The sequence below is a fragment of the Protopterus annectens genome, chromosome 3.part0 (assembly GCF_019279795.1).
Source record: "Protopterus annectens isolate FY-2018-M chromosome 3.part0, PAN1.0, whole genome shotgun sequence".
In the NCBI taxonomy this organism is placed as follows: domain Eukaryota; kingdom Metazoa; phylum Chordata; order Ceratodontiformes; family Protopteridae; genus Protopterus; species Protopterus annectens.
In genome coordinates, this window is record NC_056731.1 from 1,188,116,387 (window position 1) to 1,188,130,955 (window position 14,569).

Sequence of the window (14,569 nt, forward strand, 5' to 3'; positions counted from 1 at the left end):
TCGAACAGGACATCATACTGTGAGGCTTGTTATTAATAATAGTGCTTAAACCTGTGGATATCATACTGGACTTTAAGTTACAAACCTTGGAGATAATAATACTAATCTACTGACTGCTTATCTAAAGCAAGCTATCCACATGAAATTCCAGGCCTGAATACAGTATTATATCTTGATTTCAATGCTGCATCCTTAGAATCTGCTCCAATAACATAAAATCCTCAAGATGCCAAAATAAAAGGAAACAGACACAATGGATATATTCAAACCACCAAAACAAAACTATCTGCCATAACATCTCCTGAAAAAGATATAGTTTCTAAAAGACAGAAAACAACTAAACAATTAAAAATGTCTAAGCAGATGGCTAAACAGAATCCTGAAAACAGCTTCCACATGGAAGACCTTAAGCAAACCTTGCTTCCACTTCAAACAGTGGTGCAAAGTTTCTCTGAGCAACTTTTCAGCTTTGGCAAGATGATGAATCAAATAGCAGAACAAGTGGACATAACTGAATCTAAAATGTAAGACAACAAATTTCAAATAAGCAAGCTGAAAGATGAATTTGGCGCCAAAACCATAACAATAACGGAAATGCATCAGAAACTAGTGGACTTAGAAGCTAGGAGCCATCGTAACAACATTCTAATTAGATGTCTTCCTGAAAAGTATGAGCACAATCACTTACCAGAAATAATTAAGCAAATCTTTGAAAGCCTAATCGGAAAAGATGAAAAAAACAGTGAGATAGTAATTAAGAGAGTCCATCGCTCACTACGTAAAATGCAGGACTCAGACTCACCAAGGCAAATCTATGCCAAGCTTCTCAATTTTCAGGATACACAAAAAATTTTACTAGCAGCCAAAAAGCAAAAATTTATACTATGGAATGGTATCAAACTCATGCTGGCACAGAACTTTCCCCCGGAGATAAAGAAAAAATGGCAGATCCTTGCACCTTACTGCACTGATTTAATCAAACACAAAATTAAATTCCAGATGCGTTACCCTAATACCCTCATTTACAACCACAATGATGTTAGATATATGGCAGACTCACTTAAAGAGTCAAAATTTGCCTTTTTGAAAAGTTTTGGCAAAGCTCCGTAGGCCAGAAATCAAGTTTTCGGCTGCAGTTCCTTTCCGAATACTCCTCTGGCATGTTACTTAACCCTAGAAATTTAATTAAGATAAATTAGTTCCTGAAAACTGAAATAATTCAGTGCATTGATTATGAGCTTGGAGGAATGTAGAATGCAGTATCCATATGGCAGAGGAAGGTACGTAATGTAACACCCTTATTTATCACCATCAAGCATCTTGCTTGTATGTTCCTATTCATTTAAAGGAACAGTAGTAAATGTGGACCCACTCAAATGAGCACTGTGTACCTAACTAATGCCTGAGTGGAGACAAAGAGGAACATATAAAAGCAGCAAGACTTTTTCTTTTTTCTTTTTTCTTTTTCTTTCTTACCAAGTGCTTAGCATAAATTAAGTACACTATGTCAGGAACGCTAGCTCAAGGAAGTCAACTACTTAGTTCACTCCTGACTTGGTAAATATTTAATTAATGGGTTTTTTCTTTCCTTTGCCCTTATTTAGCCAATTAGCTCTACAGAAGTTTAGTTGAAACATGGGCTTATCATAAACTTGTCTGCGGCGTTCCCATGCACCCAATTGTTCTTTTTCATCTAAGCCATGTCTGATATGAATAGAAATCTAACATTGCTCCTTAAGATGGACACCCGTGAATGATGGGCCTGTGCATAACTTAGCAAGTGAACAAAATACTAGCTCTTTGTGCACCACTTTTTGATAGAATTCAATTTCTTGATATTGCAAATAGGTAGAATACATTGTCTGAGACCTATTCTTAGAATAATGTATGAGTTTTATGCTGATATTGCTGGCTTGCAAAGTTTGAAGAGTAGAAACTGTTTTCTATTCATGTTGTTGCTGTTGTTATTGTTACAATGTGAAATGGATGTATGTAGGTAGTATTAAAACTTGTTCAAAAAAAGTGGATGTCTTTTTACTTCGAGAAGCTGAATAAAAGTGTTTTATTGGAGTTGGACTGCTTCCTAAGTGCTATTTTTGAAGTATTAGTATTAAAACTTGATTGAAATCTGTGGTTACTAGGATACAATTGTCAGTTAACATTCAAAGAAGATGCACCTTATTACAGACTTCGGACACAATTTGACCAAAGATGCTGAAGCTGAAATAGATTATCTGTTAAGCTAAAGTCAAATGCTTTATTTAATTGTATAGATCTCTTATAGCTCTAGAATATAGAGAAATAAGTGGTTTCTTTACCCCAAACTAATACGAGGCTTCCGCAGATTAATTAGGTTCATAGGTTCATAGGCTGATAGTAGGCTATCTGCCCTAGGGCATTTATAAGCCTAGCCAGAGTGTGTTTGGCTTTCGCCACCCTTTTAGATTAGTTGACTGTGCCTCTGTATAGTAGGTCACAGAAGGTAGCCCTTTTAAAGTTAGTTTACTGTACCTCTGTCAAGCAGGGACACAGAAGAGATCCCAGGGGTAAACTTACGATCTCCCATCCACTCGTCAAGATTTCTCTTGAAGAGGGTCAGTGAGGGGCTCTGCCTAACATGGATTGGGATTTTGTTCCAGAGTGAGGGGAACCTTTGGGATATGAATCTGTCCCTCCAGCATGTCCTATTTATTTCTGTGCTGAGGTTCAAGTCCCTGGAGCATGTAGCTCTAAGGGATTTTGATTTCCTGAGGTGAAGCATGTCCATTAATTCTGGGTTGGACATGGCTTTATACTTCAGACACAAATCGGCTCTGAGTAGGCGGTACGCAACTGAGTAGAGCTGGAGTTTCTTTAGCCGAACTGCATAGGGCATCTGTTTGAGTCCCTTGATCCTCTTGGTGAGGTACTTTTGGGGTCTTTCCAATTGCCGCAGGTGTTGGGTAAGGTACATCCCAAATGGGGCATTGTGTTCAATTATGGGCCTGATAAGTGATGAGTAGAGGAGCAAATGACCTCTCTTGATCTAGATGTGAACCCTTTCGTGATAAGGTGGGCTATATAGAAGGTCTTTCTAGCCACTTTGGCAACGTGATTGTCAAAGGAGAGATTGCTATCTACTTGGGTCCCCAAGTCCCTAATTACTTCTTCCATACTTAATGGATTACCACCTATGTGATAATTTGTGGGCACTTTGTTTTTCCCAAAGGGGATGACTATGCACTTTTTGTCATTTAGCTTTAGGCCATGCCTCTGGCACCAGTTATCCGTCTCTGTGAGACCCTTTTGGAGGATGCTTGTGTCAGCTGGAGAGGCGATTATGGCACCCAGTTTGCAGTCATCTGTCAGCCATAGTCCACCCGTGTTAGCCTGTACCTCAGAGAAATATATACCGAACAAGAGAGGTCCCAGGACTGAGCACTTGGGACACCACTTGTAACTGGTTTAGAGTCTGACATGGCACCTGCTATTCTGACCATATGGGTTCTATCCCTGAGCCAGTTTGCAACCCATCTTGTGACATAGGGGTTGATATTTAAGCTGGTGAGCTTATTTATGATGCCCGAATGGGGTATTGTGTCAAAGGCTTTTGCAAGGTCCAGGTAGGCTGTGTGGACTACCTTCCCTTCATCTATGGCTTTGGTAACTGTTTCAAAGAAGTTGACCAGGTTCAAGAGGCAAGATCTGCCCTTAACAAAGCCGAATTGGGTAGGATCCAGTGTCTGGAGGTTCCCAATGTCTTTGTTTATGATTTCTATGATGATACGCTCCATAGCTTTGCAGACCAGGCTAGTCAGGCTTATAGGGCGATAGTTTTCGGGGTCCATTGTGGCACCACCTTTGTGGAGTGGGACCACTGTTGCTGTATGCCATTCCTTGGGTACATATCCTGTAGTAAGGCTGAGACTGAACAGTGACTTTATATGAGGGTTTAGTTCTTCTTGGAGCTCATGTAAGACGCAGCCCGGGACACCGTCTGGTCCCATTGATGCTGTGTTTTTTGCTTTGGAGAGGGCAGCTCTCACCTGTGCATCTGTGATCTCAGGAAGGCTACACTCTGTTGGGGTAGACATTTGCTCTTTTGGGGGGGGGTTGCACTGAACCTTTCTGCCAGGATGTTGGCAATGTCTGTGGGTTCAGTGTGTTTTTTGCCATTTTGCACTAACTCAAAGCATATTTGGGAGTTGCCTCCCAGGTTTCTGACATAACTAAAGAAGGCCTTGTGATTATCTTTAGTGTCTTGTGCTATTTTTCTTTCATAGCTGGCCTTAGATGATTTTATGAGGGATCGTAGTTTCTTGCTAGTACTGATCAGAGACGCCTTCCCTTTTTGGGATTTTGCTCTATCATATAGTAGCTTTCTCCTTCTGTTGTATAGCTTATTTATGGCTGGGGTCCACCAGACAGGTCTCCTGCCTTTGTAGGAGTGAGTCTTGGTTTTATTTGGGATAGCATACTCCATGCATTCCTGTAGGTGTCCATAGAATGCTTTTGTAAAGGATTCTGCGTTTTGGGCCGTATTTTCCACTGGCCCGGAGGCTTTGAAGGATTCCACCTCTGTTTTGAGAAGTGTGAAGTTTGCTTTTGAGAAGTTCTTCACCGTGGTTTCCTTGGCTGGGGGTGGGGACAGAATATGGATGTCCAGTGAGATTAGTTTATGGTCGCTCTTACCAATGAGGGTATACCTCTGGTGTGGAACATAGAGACCCCATGTTGGTGATGACCAGATCCAATATGTTTTCCCCTCTTGTGGGAGTGGTGACCAGTTATTCCATAGCATTTGAGTTTATAAATTCTAGGAACCATTGGGCGAGGGTGTTTGGGCTTGAGTAGTTTTCCCAATCAATGTTTGGGTAGTTGAAGTCACCCAATATAATGGTGTTTGGGGAGTCCTTCATATTCTCCAGTGTTCTCAGGAAAGCTGAGTGGGGTTCCTGTGTTTGGGAGGGTGGTCTGTAGCAGGCTACAAACTGAAAGGCAGTTTTGCCCACTGTTAGTTGCACATGGATGGTCTCTGATGCTTCATGCAGTGCCACTAACCTATAGGTGTGGGTATCTTTGATAAATATGGATACTCCCCCTCCTTTTGTGGTTCGGTCTGAGTTTTGGGGCCGAAAAGCATGGTATGAGGTATAACCTGTTAGTGCCGGGGTGCTCTCGGGAGCCTTGAACCAGGTTTCTGTTACTGCACAGATATCAATATTCTCCATACTGAGGAGAGTCTCGAGTGCGTGCATCTTGAGGTTTAGACTTCTGGCGTTGAGCAGAATTACCCTTAGTTTTTTTTTCTTTGTGTTGTCTATGGAGGTGGGTTTGTCTTTTGAGCCTTGCCTAAAAAAGGCACTATGTGGGGAGGCAAGAGCCTTTGCCAGTATTTGAAAACCCAGAGGTGACAGGTGCAAGCTGTCCCTAGCGAAGCAACGTGGCTTGTCGAGCATGTCATCCCAGGCTGACAGACACTGGATCCCCTTTGAATGACACCAATACTTTAGCCAATTGTTAAAATTTATCATTTTGTCTTCATACTATGGCATCATCTTGGTGAGGGTAAGTTGCTACTCAAGGTCCGGGACATACCGGCCTGGGCTACATGATCAGAGAGCTCCTCTATGTCTCTTTTCATGTAGTCCAGGGAGGTACATCTCAGGTCATTCACACCAGCATGGACAATGACGGAGTCATATTTGTACTTGCTTTGGAGTGACCTGAGTGCTTGTGTTATGTGGCGGATCCTGGCACCCGACAGGCAGCTTACAGTGACCTTCTCCTTGTTCAGTCTGGTGAGTGGGACGTCAGTTTGTCTGACAATAGTCACCTATTACAAGTGTATTAGGTGTGTTGTTTAGCCTTAAGGGCTGTGACTGTGTGGCACACTGACTTTGTGAGCTATGTGCTACATGGGTATTGTTTCATGGTAGGGGTTGCTTGGATGTCTGCTTTAGAGGTCTCTGCTGCTTAGGCAGATTTTTATTTAGAGCCTCCGAGTATGTTTCTGTGTGTTTATGTGTTTGATTTGCTGATGCGATAGGTCTATGTGAGACTGGATTTGTGGTGTGTGTGGTTACCTTCTCCTCCTGACAGGCTGTGCCAATACTGGGTTGAGAGAGCTCAGCCTCCAGTTTGGCTATATAGTTGCATCTCTCACATATATCTGAACTTGTTGGGAGGAGGAGAGGGTGGTCTGTATACATAAGGCAGTTGTAACATTGCCTCCTGATTCCCAGATTCACCAGCTGGACTGGAGAGTAAACCCGAAACTGACCTTTGGACATTCCCGAATAATATAGGGAACTACTTATTGACTGATTAGAAAGAACCAATAGGGAGCAAGTGCTTAAAAGGAGTATAAGAGGGTGTAGTGCATGGAAATCAAGGACTGAACTTATAAACTTGAATTGCTTGTCATGAAACACAGACTGAATAATTGCCTTGCCAAATACCTGAACTACAGAAAAATTGCATATCCTCCTATAACCTCCATCATGTGAATAGAGTTAAGAGAGAACTAGAATACAGATAAGGACAATTTAAACCATAGACACTAACAAACGACTAATATGTTAATGCAGTTGGTGACAAGGCTCAAAAGGAGTTTTTCACTGGAAATAGCTTCTGTAGCTTACTTTGAACTAGCCTCAACTGTTTTTAACTGATTGCTGCATTTATTTTAAAATCTGCACTTAAAGTTACATTTAGTCGAATTTGATCGAAAGTTTGCTTGTCTGTTTGTTTAATTTAACTGTGGAGGCTGCCCACTAAAGTGTGCTAGCCTGTGTAACTAATTTATCACTGTCTCTGCATTTTCTGTGTGTTTCTACCAAAAAAACAAAAAAACAAAAAAGTAATCCTTGTTTTCCTGCCTTCCTCGACTAGCTTAGACCAGTTTACAGGCATTGCTGTATTCTGGGCTGTGGTGTAGTTCCTGTGTTGTCCATTACCTTACTTGGATAGAAGGAAGTTTCTTTGCTCACCAGTGGGAGTGGGGAGCCTTGAGAAGCCTACCTGACCTTGAGGCAAGTGACCTCAGCACAAGAAGCTGTAGTAATTGGTTGTTTGTGACCATTCCTGGCTCTTTTGTAGTTCACTGTTTAAAATCCGCCTCTGGGCATTTTTTTCTGGCTATACTGCTCAGACAAGCTCCACGTGGGTTTACAGAGTGGTCCTAGCAGCAAGGAACTCGAAAAAGTGACTACCTTCTGGATTTAAGTATCTTTGCTTTTTTTCCACTGGAAATAGCTTCTGTAGCTTACTTTGAACTAGCCTGAACTGTTTTTTAACTGATTGCTGCATTTATTTTAAAATCTGCACTTAAAGTTACATTTAGTCGAATTTGATTGAAAGTTTGCTTGTTTGTTTGTTTAATTTAACTGTGGAGGCTGCCCACTAAAGTGTGCTAGCCTGTGTAACTAATTTATCACTGTCTCTGCATTTTCTGTGTGTTTCTACCAAAAACAAAAAACAAAAATAATCCTTGTTTTCCTGCCTTCCTCGACTAGCTTAGACCAGTTTACAGGCATTGCTGTATTCTGGGCTGTGGTGTAGTTCCTGTGTTGTCCATTACCTTACTTGGATAGAAGGAAGTTTCTTTGCTCACCAGTGGGAGTGGGGAGCCTTGAGAAGCCTACCTGTCCTTGAGGCAAGTGACCTCAGCACAAGAAGCTGTAGTAATTGGTTGTTTGTGACCATTCCTGGCTCTTTTGTAGTTCACTGTTTAAAATCCGCCTCTGGGCATTTTTTTCTGGCTATACTGCTCAGACAAGCTCCACGTGGGTTTACAGAGTGGTCCTAGCAGCAAGGAACTCGAAAAAGCGACTACCTTCTGGATTTAAGTATCTTTGCTTTTTTTCACTGGAGATAGCTTCTGTAGCTTACTTTGAACTAGCCTGAACTGTTTTTTTAACTGATTGCTGCATTTATTTTAAAATCTGCACTTAAAGTTACATTTAGTCGAATTTGATCGAAAGTTTGCTTGTTTGTTTGTTTAATTTAACTGTGGAGGCTGCCCACTAAAGTGTGCTAGCCTGTGTAACTAATTTATCACTGTCTCTGCATTTTCTGTGTGTTTCTACCAAAAAAACAAAAAAATAATCCTTGTTTTCTCTCCTTCCTCGACTAGCTTAGACCAGTTTACAGGCATTGCTGTATTTTGGGCTGTGGTGTAGTTCCTGTGTTGTCCATTACCTTACTTGGATAGAAGGAAGTTTCTTTGCTCACCAGTGGGAGTGGGGAGCCTTGAGCAGCCTACCTGTCCTTGGGGGAAGTGACCTCAGCACAAGAAGCTGTAGTAATTGGTTGTTTGGGACCATTCCTAGCTCTTTTGTAGTTCACTGTTTAAAATCCGCCTCTGGGCGTTTTTTCTGGCTATACTGCTCAGACAAGCTCCACGTGGGTTTACAGAGTGGTCCTAGCAGCAAGGAACTCGAAAAAGTGACTACCTTCTGGATTTAAGTATCTTTGCTTTTTCACTGGAAATAGCTTCTGCAGCTTACTTTGAACCAGCCTGAACTGTTTTTAACTGATTGCTGCATTTATTTTAAAATCTGCACTTAAAGTTACATTTAGTCGAATTTGATCGAAAGTTTGCTTGTTTGTTTGTTTAATTTAACTGTGGAGGCTGCCCACTAAAGTGTGCTAGCCTGTGTAACTAATTTATCACTGTCTCTGCATTTTCTGTGTGTTTCTACCAAAAAAAACAAAAAACAAAAAATAATCCTTGTTTTCCCACCTTCCTCGACTAGCTTAGACCAGTTTACATGCATTGCTGTATTCTGGGCTGTGGTGTAGTTCCTGTGTTGTCCATTACCTTACTTGGATAGAAGGAAGTTTCTTTGCTCACCAGTGGGAGTGGGGAGCCTTGAGCAACCTACCTGTCCTTGGGGAAGTGACCTCAGCACAAGAAGCTGTAGTAATTGGTTGTTTGGGACCATTCCTAGCTCTTTTGTAGTTCACTGTTTAAAATCCGGCGTTTGCAGTTGCGCATAGCTCAGCGCCGGTTAAACAAGGTTAAACTTGGTTAAAGAAGGTTAAACTTTTTCTGGCTCCGCCAAGTCTGCTCTTCAAATTTTCCCTTAAGGAAGCTCTACTCTTAGTACAACCAGAATACTCACTGTATTATAAGCCCAGCACTTGTTCTCAATACTTCTCTACTAAGTAAGCACTCTCGTACTAAGTAAAGCACTACATCTACTTACCACCCCTGTGAATACCCACTTCCCTTAAAGGTATACCACTCCCTCCCTTATACTGTTCTAGCATGTCGAGTGGTAGATTACTGGTGTCATCTCCAGTTCAGCTGGTCAATCTGGGCATCTTGAGACAATGCTACAATTGTCACATGTACACAGACAACCCTCTCCTCCTCCCAACAAACACAATTACATGTGAGAGATGCAACTATATAGCCAAACTGGAGGCTGAACTCTCTCAACTCAGGGCTGGCATGACCAGACAGGAGGAGATGGCAATCACACACACAACAATCCCAGTCCCACATAGACCTACCACAACTGCAAACCAAACACATAAAAACACAAAGACATACTCGGAGGCTCTAATAAAAAACTTAGCAAAACAACAGAGGCTCCCAAAGCAGACATCCAAAAATCCACCACCTCAAAACAAAACACATGCAACACATACTTCAATAAATCAGTGTGTCAACCAATCACAGCCCTTAAGGCCAAACACCTTGCCTGATACACTAGTAATAGGTGACTCCATAGTCAGACACACTGATGTCCCACTGACCAGGCTGAACAAGGAGAAGGTGACTGTGAGCTGTCTATCGGGAGCTAGGATCCACCACATAACACATGCACTCAGGTCACTCCAAAGCAAGTACAAATATGACTCCGTCATTGTCCATGCTGGTGTGAATGACCTGAGACGTACCTCCCTGGACTACATGAAAAGAGACATAGAGGAGCTCTCCGATTATGTAGCCCAGGCTGGTATGACCCTGACCCTGAGCAGCATCTTGCCCTCACCAAGAATGATACCACAATACAAAGACAAGATGATCAGCTTTAACAATTGGCTCAAGTACTGGTGTCATTCTAAGGGGATCAATGTCTGTCTGCCTGGGATGATATGTTGGACAAGCCACGCTGCTCAAGGGATGGCTTACACCTGTCACCACTGGGCTTCCGGATATTGGCTAAGGCTCTTGCCACCCCCATTGTGCCTTTTTTAGGTAAGGCTCAAAAGACAAACCCACCTCCTTAGAAAACAAAAATGGAAAAAAACTAAGGGTAATGCTGCTCAACGCCAGAAGTCTAAATCTCAAGATGCAGGTACTTGATGCACTCCTCAGCATGGAGAACATCGATGTCTGTGCAGTAACTGAAACCTGGTTCAAGGCTCCTGAGAGCACCCCAGCACTACCAGGCTATACCTCATATCATGCTTTTCGGACCCAAAACCCGGGCCGAACCACAAAGGGAGGGGGAGTGTCCATATTCATAAAGGACACCCACACCTCCAGGTTAGTAGCAACACATGAAGCATCAGAGACCATACAGGTGCAACTAACCATAGGCAAAACTGCTATACAACTGGTAGCATGTTACAGACCACCCTCCCAATCTCAAGAACCCCACTCAGCCTTCCTGAAGACATTGGAGGATATGAATGTATCACAAAATACCATCATACTGGGAGACTTCAACTACCCAGACATAGATTGGGTACATTATTCTAGCCCTAATACCCTAGCCCAAAGGTTCCTGGAATTCATAAATTCAAATGCACTGGAACAACTAGTCACCTCTCCCACTAGGGGAGATAATATACTAGACCTGATCATCACAAACATGGGGACAAAATGCTCCACACCAGAAGTATACCCCTCACTAGTGAGATATGACCACAAACTAATCACCCTGGATATACATATCCCATCTTCACCCCAGCACAAAAGACCACAGTGAAAAACTTCTCAAAAGCAGACTTCACTCTTCTTAAGACTGAGATGGTATCCTTTAAGCCCACTGTGCCAGTGGATACCACATCCCACAATGCTGAATCCTTCACAAATGCTTTCTATGGACATCTCCAAGAATGCATGGATCATGCAATCCCAAACAAATCCAAGTCCCTCTCCACCAAATGTAAGCGTCCTGTCTGGTGGACCTCAGCCATAAACAAATTGTATAACAAAAGAAGGAAGCTACTGCACGTCAGAGCGAAATCCCATGAAGGGAAGACATCTCTGATCAACATTAGCAGAAAACTACGTTCTCTCATATAAACATCTAAGGCAAACTTTGAGAGAAAAATCGCTAAGGACACTAAAGATAACCACAAAGCCTTCTTCAGCTATGTTAGAAACCTGGGCGGAAACCCTCAGATATGCTCAGAGTTGGTTCACTACAACAAAAAATACACTGAACCCACAGATATTGCTAACATTCTGGCTGATAGGTTCAGTGCAAATTTCTCGCCTCCTTCACCCCCAAAAGAAGAAATACTTATCCCAGCTGAATGTAATCCCCTGTCATCTCAGATGTCCAAGTGAGAACCGCCCTAAACAAAGCAAAAAACACAGCATCAATGGGACCTGACGGTATCCCGGGGTGCATGTTACGTGAACTCCAAGGGGAGCTAAACCCACACATAAAAATGCTATTTAACCTTAGCCTTACTTTGGGATATGTACCTGAACACTGGCGTACAGCAACAGTGGTCCCACTCCACAAGGGGGTGCCTCTACAGACCCTGGAAACTACCGCCCCATAAGCTTGACTAGCCTGGTCTGCAAAGCTATGGAAAGAATCATTATGGAACTCATAAACAGAGACATAGGGGACCTACAGATGCTTGAGCCCACCCAGTACAGCTTTGTAGGGGGCAGATCCTGCCTTTTAAACCTGGTTGACTTTTTCAAACAGTCACTAGAGCCATTGATGAGGGCAAAGCAGTCCATACAGCATACCTGGACTTGGCTAAGGCCTTCGACACAATACCCCACTCAGGCATCATAGATAAGCTAAACAGCTTAAAAGTAAACCCTTATGTCACTAGATGGGTTGCAAACTGGCTAAAGGACAGAACCCATAAAGTTAAAATCGCTGGAGCAATGTCAGACTCAAAGCCAGTCACAAGTGGTGTCCCACAGGGATCTGTCCTGGGACCCCTCTTGTTCGGCATTTATTTCTCAGATGTTAAAGCAAACATGGGAGGGCTGTGGCTGACAAAGTTCAAAGATGACTACAAACTAGGTGCCATAGTCGATACACCAGCAGATACGCACATCCTACAAAAAGGCCTCACTGAAACGGACAACTGGTGCCGTAGTCACGGCCTTAAACTAAATGCCAAAAAATGTATAGTTATCCCTTTAGGAAAAAACAAAGTACCCACAAATTATCACATAGACAGCAACCCACTGAGTACAGAAAAAGTAATCAGAGACCTAGGGACCCAAGTAGACAGCGACCTCTCATTTGACACCCACGTTGCCAAAGTGGTTAGAAAAACATTCTACCTTGCACACCTCATCATGAAGGGTTTCACATCCAGATCCAAGGATGTCATTGTACCCCTATATTCCTCCCTCATCAGACCCATGATTGAGTACAATGCCCCATTTGGTATGTACCTCACCCGGCACTTGCAACAGCTGGAGAGACCACAAAAGTACCTCACCAAAAGGATCAAGGGTCTCCAACATATGTCTTATTCTGCCAGACTAAAGAAACTTCAGCTCTATTCAGTAGCATACCACCTGCTCAGAGGTGATCTCTGCCTGACATACAAGGCCATGTCCAATCAGGATCTGATGGACATGCTCCACCTCAAAAATCCAAATCCATCAGGACCACGAGAGCTAAAGACTTAAACCTCGGCACAAGTATGAATAGGACATGCTGGAGGGATAGATTCATAACCCAGAGGCTTCCCATGCTTTGGAACAGGATCCCAGTTTGTATTAGGCAGAGCCCTCACTGAATCTCTTCAAGAGAAATCTTGATGAGTGGATGGGAGATCGTAAGTTTACCCCAGGGGTCACATCTGTGTCACTGCTAGACAGAGGCACAGTAAACTAATTCTATTATATAAGGGGACCTTCACTGTGCCACTACTAGACAGAGGCACAGTATTCTAGATTTTATCTGTACATTTTTGTACCATTTCATGGGGTGGCAAAAGCCACATCACTATGGCTAGGCTTACAAATGCCCCAGGGCAGATAGCCTAGTGCTATACTATGAAACTATGAAACTATGAAACTATGAAACTATGAAACTATGAAACTATGAGTGGTAATGTGGTGTTAGTCATGATCGACCTATCTTGGATAGCTTTAGGAATGTATATTAGTTTAAGCTTAGTACAAGAATCCAGCCATATAGTAATGTTAAACTGCAAAGGCTATACTCTCTTATTAATAGATTGAATCTCATTACTGATTTACCTTTTATCCTTTCATTTCCCAACTCTTCTGGATGTGGGAGTTAAGTGGGTAGGCACAGGTTTAGTTCTGGAAGGTTTGATGCTACTAAGTCTGGTTATGATTTTGAAAATAATAGATGGGGAAAAATCTGGGAATTTAAATATAACAAGCTCCACTTAATAAACATGATGGTATCTAAGCTACATCAACATATCTAAAATGTGGACGATAAACTCATGGAATGTGAGGGGGGCTACAAGACAGGAAAAAAAGAAATTACTGATGCACCTGATTTTTAAGTCGATGGCTAATATCTTCTTCATACAAGAAACTCATATGTTAGAAGATGAGTGTAAGGTAGATACAAATAAAAAATGGATTAAAACCATTGTTGCATCAGGAGACAGCTCAAATTCCAAGGGAAGTTGTTATCATAGTTAAAAAATCATTTCAAGAACCTGTAATTGAGTTTAAGTCTGATATAAATGGTAGATGGTGCTACTTCACTGCATCAAGCCATGACTTATCGAAGCCAATACTGTTTCTTAATGTATATGGGCCACGCTCGAAACAACAAAATTTCATCTCTGAAATACACAACCTGCTATGCAAATTCCCAGACCACTATTTGATAATAGGGAAAGACTGGAACACGGTGATAGACCCTGCTATTGATCGCTCAAGTAAAACCAACATCCACAACCTCCAAGCGTCACTAGCCTTAGCTGACCTCATATCAGACCTTTTCCTCCTTGACCCTGTTTCCTCTAGAGAAGACTCAGAGAAAGGCAATTACTGTGCATATTACTCTAAGTGCCATAACTCTTGGTCTCGGCTAGACTTCTTTTTAATATCTGAAGAATTCATGAGGGGGAAACTAAAACATGCTAGTGAACCCAGATACTTATCAGATCATTCCAAAATCATAATAACTATTAATTGGGCAGAATCACAGATGACATCCAATCATTGCAGATGCAACTGGTCCTTAAATAACAACATTCTTGTTAAATGTGAAGTGGTCAAGGGGGTTGCCGACATGCTGGCAGAGCTAGATAACAACCTTAACTAGGTTAACATTCCTCTGGATATACAATGGGCAGCATGTAAGGCAACAATTAGATGTTTTCTGATTCAAAAAGTCATCTTACTTCAAAAAAGTAAAGAAGGAAAAGG